The sequence below is a fragment of the Rattus norvegicus genome, chromosome 4, assembly GCF_021556685.1.
Source record: "Rattus norvegicus strain SHRSP/BbbUtx chromosome 4, alternate assembly SHRSP_T2T, whole genome shotgun sequence".
Classification (NCBI taxonomy): Eukaryota; Metazoa; Chordata; class Mammalia; order Rodentia; family Muridae; genus Rattus; species Rattus norvegicus.
In genome coordinates this window covers 2,390,115-2,408,683 of record NC_141537.1, presented here as the reverse complement: position 1 = coordinate 2,408,683, position 18,569 = coordinate 2,390,115, and the positions used below count along the sequence as shown (strand labels likewise).

Here is an 18,569-nt window from a genome sequence, read left to right as displayed (position 1 = left end):
TTGAAGGAATCAGAGAAAGAACTGGAAGAGCTTGAAGGGGATTGAAACACCATATGTACAACAATGCCAAGCAACCAGAGCTTCCAGGGACTAAGCCACTACCTAAAGACTATACATGGACTGACCCTGGACTCTGACCTTATAGGTAGCAATGAATATCCTAGTAAGAGCACCAGTGGAAGGGGAAGCTCTGGGTACTGCTAAGACTGAACCCCCAGTGAACTAGGCTGTTGGGGGGAGGGCGGCAATGGGGGGAGGGTTGGGAGTGGAACACCCATAAGGAAGGAGAGTGGGGAGGTGGATGTTTGCCCGTTAACCGGGAAAGGGAATAACACTTGAAATGTATATAAGAAATACTTAAGTTAATGAATAAAATAAAATAAAATAAAATAAAGATAAAAAAGAAGAGCAGTATGTGTTATCATAAAGCTAGGTTCTTCTATTTAAAGATTCTACCACATAAAGAGGAAACATATATTCAGACATATTTATGCCATACTTTACACAGAAGATAAATCGAAAGGCAAGAAATACGTGTATGTAAACTTATCTTTGGGTCCAATATAGTTTTTAATATCAAATATAATCTAGAAATAGATTAAAGATAGTTTTTACCTTAGGGCCAAGGAATATTTGTTGAGACCAAATTGGGATTATCTAAGGATCCAGCTTGCCACTATCCTTGGACATGAGGATAAAGGACCCTGTTTATTCCTAACATCCTACCTGTATAATTATGACGAATTACACATGAAATATCTTTTTTCCTTTTCCTGTTCTTATGCCAAAATATCTGAAAAAAACTACTTAACAAATAAATGGCTTATTTGAGATTAGATTTCATGATACAGTGCACAGGAGAAGTAATAATATACAGCTAGTACCTACCCTCTATTGTCAGCAAAAGGTGAATATTGATGTTCCTATACATAGGTGACATCTTTCCCCATTAATCAATTAAATTCAGAACCCACATTACAGATATTTCCTGAAGTTTGTCTCCTAGGTGATTTTAGATCCTGTCAAGTTGACATCAAAATTAATCACCGTGATGAGTATAAATACCCATGAAAAGAATAAAATAAGAATTTGTTCTTCCAGTATTAAGACCATGCTGCAGATAGACGTGTTTCTTAAAATAAATTCTTTTCTAAAACCAAAAAAGTCCTGAAAGCTCAAACCTTTTATGCCTTCCAACTTTTCTAAAAACATACAAGATTAAACTATCATATTTTAAGTAAATTTTTATTGCAATACAATGATACTTTCTCCATGTTACTTGATAAACCCTAATTTTTTTCTATTTTGCTGAGTGTAGTTTTTTTTTTTTTTTTATTAACTTGAGTATTTCTTATATACATTTCGAGTGTTATTCCCTTTCCCGGTTTCCGGGCAAACATCCCCCTCCCCCCTCCCCTTCCTTATGGGTGTTCCCCTCCCAACCCTCCCCCCATTGCTGCCCTCCCCCCATAGACTAGTTCACTGGGGGTTCAGTCTTGGCAGGACCCAGGGCTTCCCCTTCCACTGGTGCTCTTACTAGGATATTCATTGCTACCTATGGGGTCAGAGACCAGGGTCAGTCCATGTATAGTATTTAGGTAGTGGCTTAGTCCCTGGAAGCTCTGGTTGCTTGGCATTGTTGTACTTTTGGGGTCTCGAGCCCCTTCAAGCTCTTCCACTTCTTTCTCTGATTCCTTCAATAGGGGACCTATTCTCAGTTCAGTGGTTTGCTGATGGCATTCGCCTCTATATTTGCTGTATTCTGGCTGTGTCTCTCAGGAGCGATCTACATCCGGCTCCTGTCAGTCTGCACTTCTTTGTTTCATCCATCTTGTCTAATTGGGTGGCTGTATATGTATGGGCCACATGTGGGGCAGGCTCTGAATGGGTGTTCCTTCAGTCTCTGTTTTAATCTTTGCCTCTCCCTTCCCTGCCAAGGGTATTCTTTTTCCTCATTTAAAGAAGGAGTGAAGCATTCACATTTTGATCATCCGTCTTGAGTTTCGTTTGTTCTAGGGATCTAGGGTAATTCAAGCATTTGGGCTAATAGCCACTTATCAATGAGTGCATACCATGTATGTCTTTCTGTGATTGGGTTAGCTCACTCAGGATGATATTTTCCAGTTCCAACCATTTGCCTACGAATTTCATAAACTCGTTGTTTTTGATAGCTGAGTAATATTCCATTGTGTAGATGTACCACATTTTCTGTATCCATTCCTCTGTTGAAGGGCATCTGGGTTCTTTCCATTTTCTGGCTATTATAAATAAGGCTGCGATGAACATAGTGGAGCACGTGTCTCTTTTATAAGTTGAGGCATCTTTTGGGTATATGCCCAAGAGAGGTATAGCTGGATCCTCAGGCAGTTCAATGTCCAGTTTTCTGAGGAACCTCCAGACTGATTTCCAGAATGGTTTTACCAGTCTGCAATCCCACCAATAATGGAGGAGTGTTCCTCTTTCTCTGCATCCTCGCCAGCATCTGCTGTCACCTGAGTTTTTGATCTTAGCCAATCGCACTGGTGTGAGGTGAAATCTCAGGGTTGTTTTGATTTGCATTTCCCTTATGACTAAAGATGTTGAACATTTCTTTAGGTGTTTCTCAGCCATTCGGCTTTCCTCAGCTGTGAATTGTTTGTTTAGCTCTGAACCCCATTTTTTAATAGGGTTATTTGACTCCCTGCGGTCTAACTTCTTGAGTTCTTTGTATATTTTGGATATAAGGCCTCTATCTGTTGTAGGATTGGTAAAGATCTTTTCCCAATCTGTTGGTTGCCGTTTTGTCCTAACCACCGTGTCCTTTGCCTTACAGAAGCTTTGCAGTTTTATGAGATCCCATTTGTCGATTCTTGATCTTAGAGCATAAGCCATTGGTGTTTTGTTCAGGAAATTTTTTCCAGTGCCCATGTGTTCCAGATGCTTCCCTAGTTTTTCTTCTATTAGTTTGAGTGTGTCTGGTTTGATGTGGAGGTCCTTGATCCACTTAGTTTTTTTATTATCCACTGTTATTTGTAGAAATTTAGTGTTTACTTAGTGTGCATTCCTTTTGGTATAGGTGACTGTAGAAACTAGAGGTTGCCATACAAAGTCTTCTTCATTTCTTTCCTACCTTATTTGTTATTTATCTATTTAAAGTTTTACTTCTTTAATTAAAAAATAAAATTACAGAAAACACATTTTGGTTATATTTTTCTTCTCATTGAAATCTACACAAATACTCCAAACCTATCTACAAATCTGTGTTTATGCTTTTTCTAGAACTCAGTCTTTCCCTTTTTTAAGATTATAAAGCCTACATAAAAATCAACTAAAAATAAACACAAAAGTAATAAGACAAAATAATACCCAAACAAACAAAATAAGTCAAGGTATACACAGAGACACACAAAGAATTGTAGAGTCAACAATGTGCTGCCCAACACTCCAGGGCATGTTTTTTTTTTCCTTTCTAGTGAGTGAAGTTGTTATACCATGATACTCCTTTGGAGAAAATTGGTTTTCAGTTTTTCAGCAAGTTTCAATCACCAAGAGCTTCTTGCCTGGGGATGAGACTTTGTATATATGTTTCCTTCTCAGTGCTAGCTTTTTAATCTGGTTTGAGCTTGCATAGAACTTGTGCAGGCTGTCAGAGTTCCTATGACTTCATATGTTTATCTGTATGATTGTGTTTTGAAAATACGGTTTCTTTGAAGTCATCACCTACCTCTGGCTCTTTCATTCTTTTTGCCTCCTCTTCCATACAGATGCCTGATATTTTAGGTAAGGGGTATGATAAATAAAATCTCACTTATGATAGAGAGCTCAAAATTCCATCACTATCCGAACTCTATATTAGTTCCCTTCAACTGAAAGAAAGCTTCTCTTACGAAGGCAGAACATGCCACAGATCTACACCTATAACAACAGTACATTAGCAGGAGCCATTTATTTTATTGCTATGTTCCTTTAGAATAATAAAATTATTGCTTTTCTCTAAATGTATGTGAAAATACACACACAAACACACTCATATATACATATATATATATATATGTATATATATATATATATATATATATATACAGGTTTGTGGCTACTTTATCAGCGTCAGATATGAATTCTGTCTCACAGAGTGGGGCTCAAATACAATGTAAAAGAAAAGAGGTTGTTTATTCACACATTTATACCACTATTAAGTGAGTACATTTTTTAACCAACTGACTGTTATAGATTATAGGGCTTATATCTAAATATTTTTCCCTTCCAGCATCATAAACACTAGTCAATAGGAATGAAACATTTATCTGGGTTCTGGCTCTACTTCTCCATGTTTGACATTGTATGTTATCCTCAGCACTATACATTTATTATCATGTTATAGAGAGTAAATAATACCCAGAAGAATGGCCTGTGATGGGAGGGGTGATCTATGGTATCGTCTTTCATCAATGATTTAACAATATGTAAGGCATTCCGGCCGAACGTTTTACATGTTGACATATGATATCTATTTAGAACTTCATCTTTGATGACTCCATCTATCTTCCTTTCATATAATGTGTGTGTGTGTGTGTGTGTGTGTGTGTGTGTGTGTGTGTGTGTGTGTAGCTTAGGAAGGTTCTACAGTGGTAGTGTCCCAAATGTATATTCAAGGGGTGTTTATAGCTACTTGTCTGTCACAGTATTCCATATAATACCCTACCACCTCATCCCTGTCCCCCTTTAATCCTCTTATTAAGGTTCCTCTTTATCTCCTCTAAATATCTTCTTCTTGAGATAAGTTTTCATAACAGAGGCTGTATCTTGAAAGTTGGTTAAACTGACTATTCCTAGCACACAAGAGCTATTTCTGCTTAACTTCCTTATTTTCTCACTGGTAGAATTAGAAATTTTTTAGTTGTCCTCCTTTTTACACTGCATACTGCTTGACTACTTTCTTTTGTGAACTTGAAACAAACTAGGGTCATTTGGGAAGAGGAATCTTCAACTGAAAAAAAATGTGCCCATTGCCAACTTTGGCAGGATCTTCATTCTTGTCAGTTTTTCATAAGGCACAGAAGGAGAAGAGCATCGGGAGAGGATACGACTTTTCCTTACAAGAAACAGGGATAAGACTTTGTCTTATGAGATATTTAGGGTTGCTGTGTAATAATAAAAAAAATTACTTATCTAGACTAAATTACCTTGCTACTGTAGCTGAACTGCCTAGAAACTGCAAGTTTCTGGCACTTAACACCTCTTCCTAAAACAGCAAGGGATTAAGTAAGTAGACTTTGTGCTATCTCAGCAGGAACTGCACAGATCGAACTTTCCACCAGCTAGTCAGTAGTTACAGTAAAAGGGGGGTACTTTGAGAAGTGATTATAATATTTATTACTAAGTTGTAAAACATTTCTTATGAAAGCTATCTAAGGGGAAAAGCAGAAAGATCCTGAATGGGAAAAGGGAAAAATTCTCTTTCGCATCTTTTTGTCCTAAGTACTTATACAACTTTCAGAATACATGATCACATGTTAAAAATTTCATCACATATTCACACATGAAAGCAAATCATAAATGACATAGAAGTTTACAACTGAGAGTGTTTACATGCATAGCCATTAGGAGTAATTATCTAGTTAAACATCCACCACCTGTCACATCTTTACAGGTTCATGGAGAGTTGAAAACCATAACTAAGCTAGTAGTGAAGTTTTGTATAGATTTACCCAGACGATATTTTATCTTCTTTTACCTATAATATATTGTTAGTTCCCTTTCCGTGACCTTAGTTAATTGTATTGACAATCTCTTGGAATGTGTTCTGAGTAATAGAATGTATGGTTACTGTCTTAGAATCAATTACTTGGTGACACATGGGAGACTGACAGAATTCTCATTGCAATTTTGACTATCAGAAAGGGATCTACTAGCAGTACTACTATTAAGAGAGCTTAATAATCACTGATATTTCAGTAATTCTTCTAGGATCATCCTTAAGAATTAAGAAGCCATCTATTTGTCTATATAGCATCACTGCAAGAGTACATCTTCATAGATCTGCAGCTATCTGCTGAAAAGGGTTGGGCTAGTACCTAATGATTGCTATATATGTTTAACATAACAAGAAACATATACTAATATCAGGAAACTTTCCTAAAATGAATTCTCTTGGGCTTTGCCTATAAAGCAAAACTGTTGCTGATTATAATCTGAAGCATATCTCCTACTATGGCTTCTGACAAAAATGTTCCAAAAAGACTGGTTCCTGGCCCTTTTCCTTGTAAAGAATGAGTATTGGAGTTAGGAATATTGTGGGGCCTCACCTTGACAGTTTGTTTTGGGTTGTAGAAGATAGCAGGCTGAGAATGCCATGGATAACAAACAATTAAGCAGTGTTTCTTCGTGTTGAACTAGCAAAATTTCTGACTTTTTAGTTTATTTTTCCATAGGAAACTTTGTAACCATGTCAGTTAGAGAAATGCTTGTTGGCTGCTTAAGCTTTAGCTGTGTAGATACAGTATGTCTAAACTTCTATTTCTGCTTGAACTTACTATTTCCAGAAGCCCAAATCATGTCATGATACAAAAAAAAAAAAAAGAAATGAATTAACAATTTGAAGTAACATTTTAAATCAGTTGGAAACATTCTAAATTATGATTATCAAAACACATTGATTTCTGTTTAGGAGGAGACATTTGAAATTATGAAAAGTAAATAGCAATTGCCACTTTCTAAAAGCTCTTAGTCGACATGGGGTAGGTTTTATTATCAGACCTTAGAAATTTCAAATCCTGACTGTAAATATAATTTACCAAGTTTACAGAGAGTGAAAACAGCAGTCTTCAGAATTACTCAGAAGTGATGATAAGAGATAACCTAGTGTGCGAAAGAATTTGCTGCAGAAAGAAGAGAATTCAAGTTTCTGTGCCCACACTTTAAAACAGTCATGGTTGTATACAGCTATAACCCCAGTGCTATGATGACAGGCAAAGAATTTCTGGAGCTTGTGCACAGCAAGATAGCATCAGCATAAGTGAAAGGCTTTGAATTGGGAAAATTGTGTAGAAAGTTATAAAAGAGGATACTATTTACTTTCTCTGTCTTCTGCTTGAACACATAGGCATGAAGACATAGACAGAAAGACAGACAGACACACACACACACACATACACACACACACACACACACACACACACACACACATGCACAAACGCACACCATATCACACACACTAATTCTTGGTGGTAGTGTACTGAGGAATATTAAATTAAAAATTTATAACCATGAACTCATGAAAATGTCCACTTGACCTTTATAATTGCCATTGATCATGAATACTATTTTGTGAACCATGAATCCACATATGTAAAATAAATCAGTTGTCAGAATAAAGAAAGGACATGACATATTAATATTAGAAAATTTAAAAAAACATTAGTTTATTATTTTTGGGGGGGTGTGTGTGTGTGTCCTGCATGTGTGTGTGTTCACATAGGTCTTCTGATTCCACAGCATGTTTATAGGCCGGATGGCCAATTTAAGTAATGGGTCATTATCTATGGATTCCTATGTTTAAAGTGAGGTTGTTAAGCTTGTTCTTCAAGTCCTTTTTCCCTCTTGCTGGCCCAACATAATTGTCAAAATTTAAATGAATTTCTTATAAGCAATTGATGAAGGTTATTTACTCATCATGAAGTTAGAAGTTCATATTGAAGCTCAGCAAGCCTCTGGAGTGACAATTCCATTTTATGTCAGCATAGGAGACTTGGCTATCATTTGATAAGGGCTTATGACTAGTTATATTAATATTCATAGAATGACCAAATTGTTTGATCCTTGAAGAAGTTACCATTAAATTGGAAGACAAAGAACAAGAGCCAAATAAGTCCAGCAGCTACTGAGATGCAGTCACTGACTGAGCTGAGTCTGAGCAAACATCAAAGAAACAGTGAGCTGTACTGTAGCCTAAGTAACGATACAAGCAAAAGCACTAAAATTCCTTGAATGAGGCATATAGGTATGGGAAAAGCACTTCAACCTGAGACTTCACTTGACTTAGGCTGCATAAAAATCTACATTCCAGAAATATACCTAACAATGAAGTTGCTCACCTCATCTCACCTGCATGAAGCTGTATACATATCAAACAATGGACTAAGACTCCCTGCACATAACATTGTTTATGAACTTCTCTTTCATGATCAACTTCCATTCAAAAGTATTCAGGAGCATATCCACATACTGGAGGGAGAAATCTGTTTCAACTGGCCTGAGACAGTTTAGAATATACACTCAGTAAGTTGTATTGAATCCTCTGGAACAACTTTCAAGGGAAACATCCTGTTTAATGTCATATACCTAGTGATAATGAATATGCATTTGATTAAATCAAATGCATCATGGAAACTGATGTTCACAGTTAATTAAGGCTTGCCTAATCAAAAAAAGTCAATCCAAACAGAAATATCCACACTGAACTCTGAGTAAACAATTCCTCCTTCTCGAGAGGTCCACAAATTAAAGCTACACTGAATACCAGTGTTTCTCACTTTGTTTTTGAATAAAGTTTCTTTGTCACCTTGCTCTCTGTGACTTCTTGTAATAAGATGAAAACATCCTGGAAATACCTCACCTAGAGAGTAACCTCAGATAAAACTGATAAGCATCTTCTTCAAATAATGACACGAATTATGGAAGCTCCAAAAGAATTCTCCTGTAACTTTCTTGTAAGAACTTCTAAGAATGACACAAGCCATGTCTAATCTCATGCCTATTCAATGAAATCAGAAGTTATAAAAAAATTCATCCTAGTGTTGTTTTTTGTACCAATTTCAACTTTAAGATATTAAGTACAATCACATCGGAATTCCTTTTTTCTCAGAAGTTTTGATAATGTCACCTACAATTAAGCAAGAGGAGAATCCTTAATGAATTTCTCTAAAATACATTTGCATGACAGATAAAAAATTACCTCTAGAATGAGAATATTAGAAAAATGCTTGTTTCTGTGTTACTGCATTGAAAATGTAATTTATACCCCTTTGTCATTTTCAAAATGCAGATGTTCATAGTATACATATTAGATTATGTGGACTATTAATAATAATAAAAGTTTCTAAAAATAATTGAAGAACAGAGCCAGTACTTTTAGACCATAATGCTTCTGTCACCTTTAATGTATATAGTTTTTGCTATAGGGGCACAATGATTTCTACATATGAAAGTCTAAATGCTCTACAGCTCATGCTTTCTGGTTTCAAGAAGTGAAAACTTCAGTAATAGCTTTTAACTTCAAAATCAAAATGAAAACAAAATGCATGAACAGAAAGAACAGAAGGAAAATAAAAGAAGGGAAGGAAGAAAGCATGGAAGGAAGGAACGAAGGAAGAAACAAAGGAAGGAAGTAAGCAAGGGAACAAGAAGAATCAGGAAGAGATTTGGTAAGTTGCTATTTTGACAGGCTACATGCCAGTATGGAAGACACCCTTGGATTAGTTCCAAAACTGTACAAGATCAGGCATGGTTGTTCGCATCTATAATTTTTTTTTATTAACTTGAGTATTTCTTATATACATTTCAAGTGTTATTCCCTTTCCCGGTTTCCGGGCAAACATCCCCCTCCCCCCTCCCCTTCCTTATGGGTGTTCCCCTCCCAACCCTCCCCCCATTGCCGGCCTCCCCCCATAGTCTAGTTCACTGGGGGTTCAGTCTTAGCAGGACCCAGGGCTTCCCCTTCCACTGGTGCTCTTACTAGGATATTCATTGCTACCTATGGGGTCAGAGTCCAGGGTCAGTCCATGTATAGTATTTAGGTAGTGGCTTAATCCCTGGAAGCTCTGGTTGCTTGGCATTGTTGTACTTTTGGGGTCTCGAGCCCCTTCAAGCTCTTCCAGTTCTTTCTCTGATTCCTACAACGGGGGACCTATTCTCAGTTCAGTGGTTTGCTGATGGCATTCGCCTCTGTATTTGCTGTATTCTGGCTGTGTCTCTCAGGAGCGATCTACATCCGGCTCCTGTCAGTCTGCACTTCTTTGCTTCATCCATCTTGTCTAATTGGGTGGCTGTATATGTATGGGCCACATGTGGGGCAGGCTCTGAATGGGTGTTCCTTCAGTCTCTGTTTTAATCTTTGCCTCTCCCTTCCCTGCCAAGGGTATTCTTTTTCCTCATTTAAAGAAGGAGTGAAGCATTCACATTTTGATCATCCGTCTTGAGTTTCGTTTGTTCTAGGGATCTAGGGTAATTCAAGCATTTGGGCTAAAAGCCACTTATCAATGAGTGCATACCATGTATGTCTTTCTGTGATTGGGTTAGCTCACTCAGGATGATATTTTCCAGTTCCAACCACTTGCCTACGAATTTCATAAACTCGTTGTTTTTGATAGCTGAGTAATATTCCATTGTGTAGATGTACCACATTTTCTGTATCCATTCCTCTGTTGAAGGGCATCTGGGTTCTTTCCATTTTCTGGCTATTATAAATAAGGCTGCGATGAACATAGTGGAGCACGTGTCTCTTTTATATGTTGAGGCATCTTTTGGGTATATACCCAAGAGAGGTATAGCTGGATCCTCAGGCAGTTCAATGTCCAATTTTCTGAGGAACCTCCAGACTGATTTCCAGAATGGTTTTACCAGTCTGCAATCCCACCAACAATGGAGGAGTGTTCCTCTTTCTCCACATCCTTGCCAGCATCTGCTGTCACCTGAGTTTTTGATCTTAGCCATTCTCACTGGTGTGAGGTGAAATCTCAGGGTTGTTTTGATTTGCATTTCCCTTATGACTAAAGATGTTGAACATTTCTTTAGGTGTTTCTCAGCCATTCGGCATTCCTCAGCTGTGAATTCTTTGTTTAGCTCTGAACCCCATTTTTTAATAGGGTTATTTGTTTCCCTGGGGTCTAACTTCTTGAGTTCTTTGTATATTTTGGATATAAGGCCTCTATTTCTTGTAGGATTGGTAAAGATCGTTTCCCAATCTGTTGGTTGCCGTTTTGTCCTAACCACCGTGTCCTTTGCCTTACAGAAGCTTTGCAGTTTTATGAGATCCCATTTGTCGATTCTTGATCTTAGAGCATAAGCCATTGGTGTTTTGTTCAGGAATTTTTTTCCAGTGCCCATGTGTTCCAGATGCTTCCCTAGTTTTTCTTCTATTAGTTTGAGTGTGTCTCGTTTGATGTGGAGGTCCTTGATCCACTTGGACTTAAGCTTTGTACAGGGTGATAAGGATGGATCGATCTGCATTCTTCTACATGTTGTCCTCCAGTTGAACCAGCACCATTTGCTGAAAATGCTATCTTTTTTCCATTGGATGGTTTTGGCTCCTTTGTCAAAAATCAAGTGACCATAGGTGTGTGGGTTCATTTCTGGGTCTTCAATTCTATTCCATTGGTCTATCTGTCTGTCTCTGTACCAATACCATGCAGTTTTTATCACTATTGCTCTGTAATACTGCTTGAGTTCAGGGATAGTGATTCCCCCTGAAGTCCTTTTATTGTTGAGGATAGCTTTAGCTATCCTGGGTTTTTTGTTATTCCAGATGAATTTGCAAATTGTTCTGTCTAACTCTTTGAAGAATTGGATTGGTATTTTACTGGGGATTGCATTGAATCTGTAGATTGCTTTTGGTAAAATGGCCATTTTTACTATATTAATCCTGCCAATCCATGAGCATGGGAGATCTTTCCATTTTCTGAGGTCTTCTTCAATTTCTTTCCTCAGGGTCTTGAAGTTCTTATTGTACAGATCTTTTACTTGCTTGGTTAAAGTCACACCGAGGTACTTTATATTATTGGGGTCTATTATGAAGGGTGTCGTTTCCCTAATTTCTTTCTCGGCTTCTTTCTCTTTTGTATAGAGGAAGGCAACTGATTTATTTGAGTTAATTTTATACCCAGCCACTTTGCTGAAGTTGTTTATCAGCTTTAGTAGTTCTCTGGTGGAACTTTTGGGATCACTTAAATATACTATCATGTCATCTGCAAATAGTGATATTTTGACCTCTTCTTTTCCCATCTGTATCCCCTTGACCTCCTTTTGTTGTCTGATTGCTCTGGCTAGAACTTCAAGAACTATATTGAATAAGTAGGGAGAGAGTGGGCAGCCTTGTCTAGTCCCTGATTTTAGTGGGATTGCTTCAAGTTTCTCTCCATTTAGTTTAATGTTAGCAACTGGTTTGCTGTATATGGCTTTTACTATGTTTAGGTATGGGCCTTGAATTCCTATTCTTTCCAGGACTTTTATCATGAAGGGGTGTTGAATTTTGTCAAATGCTTTCTCAGCATCTAATGAAATGATCATGTGGTTCTGTTCTTTCAGTTTGTTTATATAATGGATCACATTGATGGTTTTCCTTATATTAAACCATCCCTGCATGCCTGGGATGAAGCCTACTTGATCATGGTGGATGATTGTTTTGGTGTGCTCTTGGATTCGGTTTGCCAGAATATAATTGAGAATTTTTGCGTCGATATTCATAAGGGAAATTGGTCTGAAGTTCTCTATCTTTGTTGTGTCTTTGTGTGGTTTAGGTATAAGAGTAATTGTGGCTTCGTAGAAGGAATTCGGTAGTGCTCCATCTGTTTCAATTTTGTGGAATAGTTTGGATAATATTGGTATGAGGTCTTCTATGAAGGTTTGATAGAATTCTGCACTAAACCTGTCTGGACCTGGGCTCTTTTTGGTTGGGAGACCTTTAATGACTGCTTCTATTTCCTTAGGAGTTATGGGGTTGTTTAACTGATTTATCTGTTCCTGATTTAACTTCGATACCTGGTATCTGTCTAGGAAATTGTCCATTTCCTGAAGATTTTCAAGTTTTGTTGAATATAGGTTTTTATAGTAAGATCTGATGATTTTTTGAATTTCCTCTGAATCTGTTGTTATGTCTCCCTTTTCATTTCTGATTTTGTTAATTTGGACGCACTCTCTGTGTCCTCTCGTTAGTCTGGCTAAGGGTTTATCTATCTTGTTGATTTTCTCAAAGAACCAACTTTTGGTTCTGTTGATTCTTTCTATGTTCCTTTTTGTTTCTACTTGGTTGATTTCAGCTCTGAGTTTGATTATTTCCTGCCTTCTACTCCTCCTGGGTGTATTTGCTTCTTTTTGTTCTAGAGCTTTTAGGTGTGCTGTCAAGCTGCTGACATATGCTCTTTCCTGTTTCTTTCTGCAGGCACTCGGCGCTATGAGTTTTCCTCTTAGCACAGCTTTCATTGTGTCCCATAAGTTTGGGTATGTTGTATCTTAATTTTCATTAAATTCTAAAAAGTTTTTAATTTCTTTCTTTATTTCTTCCTTGACCAGGTTATCATTGAGTAGAGCATTGTTCAATTTCCACGTATATGTGGGCATTCTTCCCTTATTGTTATTGAAGACCAGTTTTAGGCTGTGGTGGTCCGATAGCACGCATGGGATTATTTCTATCTTTCTGTACCTGTTGAGGCCCGTTTTTTGACCAATTATATGGTCAATTATGGAGAAAGTACCATGAGGAGCTGAGAAGAAGGTATATCCTTTTGCTTTAGGATAGAATGTTCTATAAATATCCGTTAAGTCCATTTGGCTCATGACTTCTCTTAGTCTGTCGACATCACTGTTTAATTTCTGTTTCCATGATCTGTCCATTGATGAGAGTGGGGTGTTGAAATCTCCCACTATTATTGTGTGAGGTGCAATGCGTGCCACGATCCATGGCAGTGCTTGCAAAGTGACAGAATTCCCACAGCATCAAAGCCATCCTGCAGGAACTGAGGTGCTTGATGATGTCAAAAGAGAACATGAAGCTGCCACAGCCACCAGAAGGACAGTGTTGCAGCCATTAGTCACCAAGGCCCGGCTTCCCTTCCCCATCCAACACAAGTCTTCATTTTCCACAGTAGTGAATTTTCTAGATCCATCTATAGACCTCAAAATACTGGAGAGGAAGCCCCACTTAGACTTCATCCTGAGACACTGCTCTGATACTAACTTCTTGTCCATTTGAAATACCTAAGTTGTGCTGTGTAACATCATCTGTCGAGTATAACCACTGTCTGCCTGGTTAAACTTATGGGATCAATAAGGTGTGTTGAAATCTGTTTCCTTTGGGAGCAGTAAGCACAGCTAATGCAACTGTGGACAGACACGTCTCACACAATCACCTGCTGCTGGCACTTGGCCTGGGTACGCCTTTGCCTGGCCCACCTCTCTGATTTGAGAGTGAGCAAAGGGAGTCTTTCTCTTTCCCTGAGGGTGTGCTATCAATTCCATTACCGTTTCCAAACAGCTGGGTGTGAGTCTAACTAAGGTTTTCTTCAGTCATTTGCCATGAGCCAGTGCACTGAAAGGACAGCAAGGGATATTCACACTGAAATCATCACTCACTGATTTCAGGCAGAAAATTTGCCCCCCCCCCCCACAAAGAGGCACTGCCTGGCTCAGCACTGAAGCAAAGCATGCTAGGGCAGCAGCAGTATTTCCCTGACAGACCTTCAGGGACATGCATATTCTCCAGCCCCACTCCATCCCCTCTTAGCTAGCTCCTGTCCATCCCTCCCCCTCCCCCCACATACAGGGAGTAGGCCTCCTGTGTGTGTGTGGTGGGGGGGGTGATGGAAATATCTCTTGAGAGTTCGGGTCTCCCAAACAAATATTTAAGTAGAAACTTCATTTATTTCCTTTATTTCATTGAGCATACAGTGGAAGAGGGAAAAGGAACAAGGAAACTAGGCCAACTGGTAGAGCTCCGTTCATTTTGTTTCAAAAAGGAAAAGTCAAAGAAACAACACTACCTGGTTTTCGTGAAAGGAACAGAATGGTAAAAGTTGAAACATCGGCTCACCACGTAATACTTTGGCTTTTAATAAAAGGGCCAACAGATCTACCTCCTATTTGGTAAAAAAGAGAATAAAAACCCACAAAAACGTTCTGTCAGCCAACTTCCCTTTAATCCTCTGTTAAACAGGAAGACTGGTTTTTTTTAAACATCATTTTAAATATTTAAATATGTATTTGTGTGTCTCTGTGTGTGTGAGTGCCTGTGTGTGTATGTGTGTCTGTTTGTCTGTCTGTCTGTCTATCTGTCTGTCAGTGTCTTCTGTATGGAGAGGATGTGCTGTAGTACTCAGGGCAGTGTGGTCCAGGGCCCATGGGTGATGCCACACCGCCTCCCCAGTCCTTCCCTGCAGGGCCTTCCCAGAGGTCCCATAGCCGGTTTTGGCCCACCACCACGGTGGAAGGGCGCCCAGCGGAGACCAGTCACCGACTGGGGGTGGGGGGCGATCACCCACCAAACCTACCCCGGATCCCACCCAGGTGCCCCACTGCATCCCGCGCCCGCCGCCAGAGTGCCCGCCAACCCCCCCACCACCGTTGGGAGGAGCGGGGATGGTGACAGCGGGACACGTGGAAGAGGAAGAAAGTCACGCGGGTGGAGGGGTCGGGAGGAACAGGGAGCGGGAAAGATCCACTGGGATCACTGACAGAGGGGCTGGGGATTTAGCTCAGTGGTAGAGCGCTTACCTAGGAAGCGCGAGGCCCTGGGTTTGGCCCCCAGCTCCGAAAAAAAAAGAACCAAAAAAAAAAAAAAAAAAAAAAAGGGGATCACTGACAGAGCCAAATGCGCGCCGCCGGTTGAATCCTCAGGGCGGACTGCGCTGGCCCTACCCGTTTACCTGTTAATGATTTCATGCTCTCTTGAACTCTCTCTTCAAAGTTCTTTTCAACTTTTCCTTACTGTACTAGTTGGCTATTGGTCTCCTGCCGGTATTTAGCCTTAAATGGAGTTTACCACCCGCTTTGGGCTGCATTCCCAAGCAACCCGACTCTGGGAAGACCCGGGCCTGGCCCGCCTGTGTCCGCTACCGGCCTCACACCATCCATGGGCTGGGCCTCGATCCTAAGGACTTGGGCCCCCCACGAGCGGCGGCGGGGAGTGGGTCTTCCGTACGCCACATTTCCCGCGCCATGGCTCTTCCCTGTTCAGTTGCCATTACTGAGGGAATCCTGGTTAGTTTCTTTTCCTCCGCTGACTAATAAGCTTAAATTCAGCGGGTCATCAAGTCTGATCTGAGGTCACAGTCGAGAGGGGAAGGAGGAAAGGAGGGCGCGCGCGCTGCCTAGGGCGGACAGATGGAGAGGAGAGCGAGAGGGTGCCGGGGTCCCAGGCCGGGGCCTGCGGCCTCTCTACCCTGGCCAGCTCCCACATCCCAGGGTCAAGTCGCGTCAGCTCTTGGACGCTGCGGTGTCCCGCTGGCTGGCACCCGAACGGTCGGCCCCCATCAGAGGAAGGGGGGAGGAGAGGTACCTGAGACAGGCCCTGTGGGTGCAGTATGGTCCCCACCCGGCTGACACTTGCAGGTCGCTCTCTCTACGTGCACTGGCGGGTGCATGGTGGCGGTGGACGCACCGACCCAGTGGGAAGGGCCCGCCTCCCACCAGACCGGAGGCAAGATGACCGACCCCGGGGACACGGCCCCTCTCGCGCCCAGGCACCCGACCAGCCCACACCGACACGTCCACACGGTGAGGAGAGCGGGCGAGGACAGGAGCGGGAGCAGCAGAGCGAGCAGGAAGGAGCCACGAGGAGGGTGGCCGGCGCGCGGCGCCAGTGGATGCGGAGGATGAGGCCAGCCCAGAACCACGACGACCGCCGGACACCGCCCACGTCTGTACTTCGGGAAACAGAGGACCTAGGGGAGAGGCCCTGCGAGCAGAGTCCTAGCCGCGCGACGCGCCCATCCCCCCACCCCCCCACCCTCGCAGCGGCAGCGAAACTGCAGGGGGGGCGGCAATTGATCCTCAAGTGACTCTCAGACAGGTGTAGTCCAGGGAGGAACCGGGGGCCTCATGTGTGTTCATAGTGTCCATGATCAATGTGTCCTGCAATTCCCATTAATTCTTGCAGCTAGCTGCGTTCTTCATCGACGCACAAGCCAAGTGATCCACCGCTAAGAGTTGTATCTGGATCTGGGGTGTGAGAGGACTCGTATGGGTGCTAACAAGGGCACAAGCTCCCCCGCCCACCCCTGCTGCACCGGAAGAGAGGGGCCAATGGCGAGGCGGTTCCACCTCAGGCCGGCCAGTGGGAAACTAAAGGATACATGTGAAAAGAAAAAAAGACAGGGTCGGGAACGGAAAGGCAGGACACACGGGACTTGGGACGCCTCGAACCCAGCACCCGGCGGCATCGTACAAGGGAGGCGAGGTTGGCGGCAGTGGAGGCGGAGGCGGGCACACGGGCACACGGAGGTGTGGATAGAGGCAGAGGAGGGAGGGAGAGAGAGAGAACAGAGGAGGTCCCTTGATGGACCAGACCCGAAACCCTCCCCGCACCGCTCAGTAACAATCCCCGCTTTTCCCCCCGAAAAGCTCACTTGGCCGGCCGGCTGTGGCACAGGCCACAATGGCGACCAGGACCCGGAGACGCGCCTCCCGGTGAGAGGAGTGACTCACACAGGCCCAAGAAAGGAACAGACACTCCCTCGGCCTTCTACATTAATGATCCTTCCACCGGTTCACCTACAGAAACTTTGTTACATCTTTTACTTCCTCTAGATAATCAAGTTCGACCATCTTCTCAGCCCTCCAACAGGGCCATGGGCTGATCAGGCCTCACTAAACTATCCAATCAGTAGTAGGGAAGGGCGGTTTGTACAAGGGGCAGGGACTTAATCAACGCAAGCTTATGACACACACTTACTGGGAATTCCTCTTTCATGGGGAATAATTGTAATCCCCATCTCCATCATGAATGCGGTTCAATGGGTTACCCACGCCTGCAGGTGTAGGGTAGGCACATGCTGAGCCAGTCAGTGTGGCCCGCATGCAGCCCAGGACATCTAAGGGCATCACAGACCTGTTATTGCTCAATCTCAGGAGGCTGAACACCACTTGTACCTCTAAGAAGTTGGGGGAGGCCGACCTCTCGGGCGTCGCATAACTAGTTAGCATGCCAGAGTCTTCTTCCTTATCAGAATTAACCAGACATATCGCTCCACCAACTAAGAACAGCCATGAACCACCACCCACGGAATCAAGAAAGAGCTATCAATCTGTCAATCCTGTCTGTGTCCGGGCTGGGTGAGGATTCCTGTGTTGAGTCAAATTAAGCTGCAGGCTCCACTCCTGGTGGTGCCTTTCTGTCAATTCCCTTAAGTTTCAGCTTTGCAACCATACTCCCCCGGAACCCAAAGACTTTGGTTTCCCAGAAGATGCTTGACTATCATGGGAATAACGCTGCTGCATCACCAGTTGCCATTTGTTTAGTTATGTACCCCCATTTGTTTTTCTTTTGCTTTCTCCATTTCTCTTTCTCTTTCTTTCACTGGGGGAGGGGATTTTTTTTAATTCACATTTTAAATATGATTTTCCTGATTTGCCCTCTAGAAACCGGCTATTCTTTCCCCTCATGCCTCCTGTTCTGAGGTCAGTTCCTCACTCACCCACTCACTCCTTCCAACCTGCCCATTCTGACAGTTCCCTACACTGGGGCATCAAGCCTTGACAGGACCAAGGGCATTTGCTCCCATTGGTGCCTGAAAAAGATATCCTCTGCTTCATATGCAGATGGAGCCATAGACTCATCCTTGTGTATTCTTGGGATGGTTGTTTAGTCCATGGAAGATCGAGGG

General features: G+C 41.8%; 1 non-coding gene and 1 pseudogene across 1 annotated transcript; both read right to left on the bottom strand.

Annotated features, from left to right (window-relative positions):
- Positions 1–16,742: 16,742 nt before the first annotated feature.
- Positions 16,743–16,895, bottom strand: LOC120102613 (5.8S ribosomal RNA). The gene has a single exon (XR_015687328.1). It is a non-coding gene; the product is annotated as a 5.8S ribosomal RNA (ribosomal RNA).
- Positions 16,896–17,434: 539 nt separating this feature from the next.
- LOC147994626 (18S ribosomal RNA) lies at positions 17,435–18,336 on the bottom strand (annotated as a pseudogene; the record flags this gene model as incomplete).
- Between the last annotated feature and the right edge of the window lie 233 nt (positions 18,337–18,569).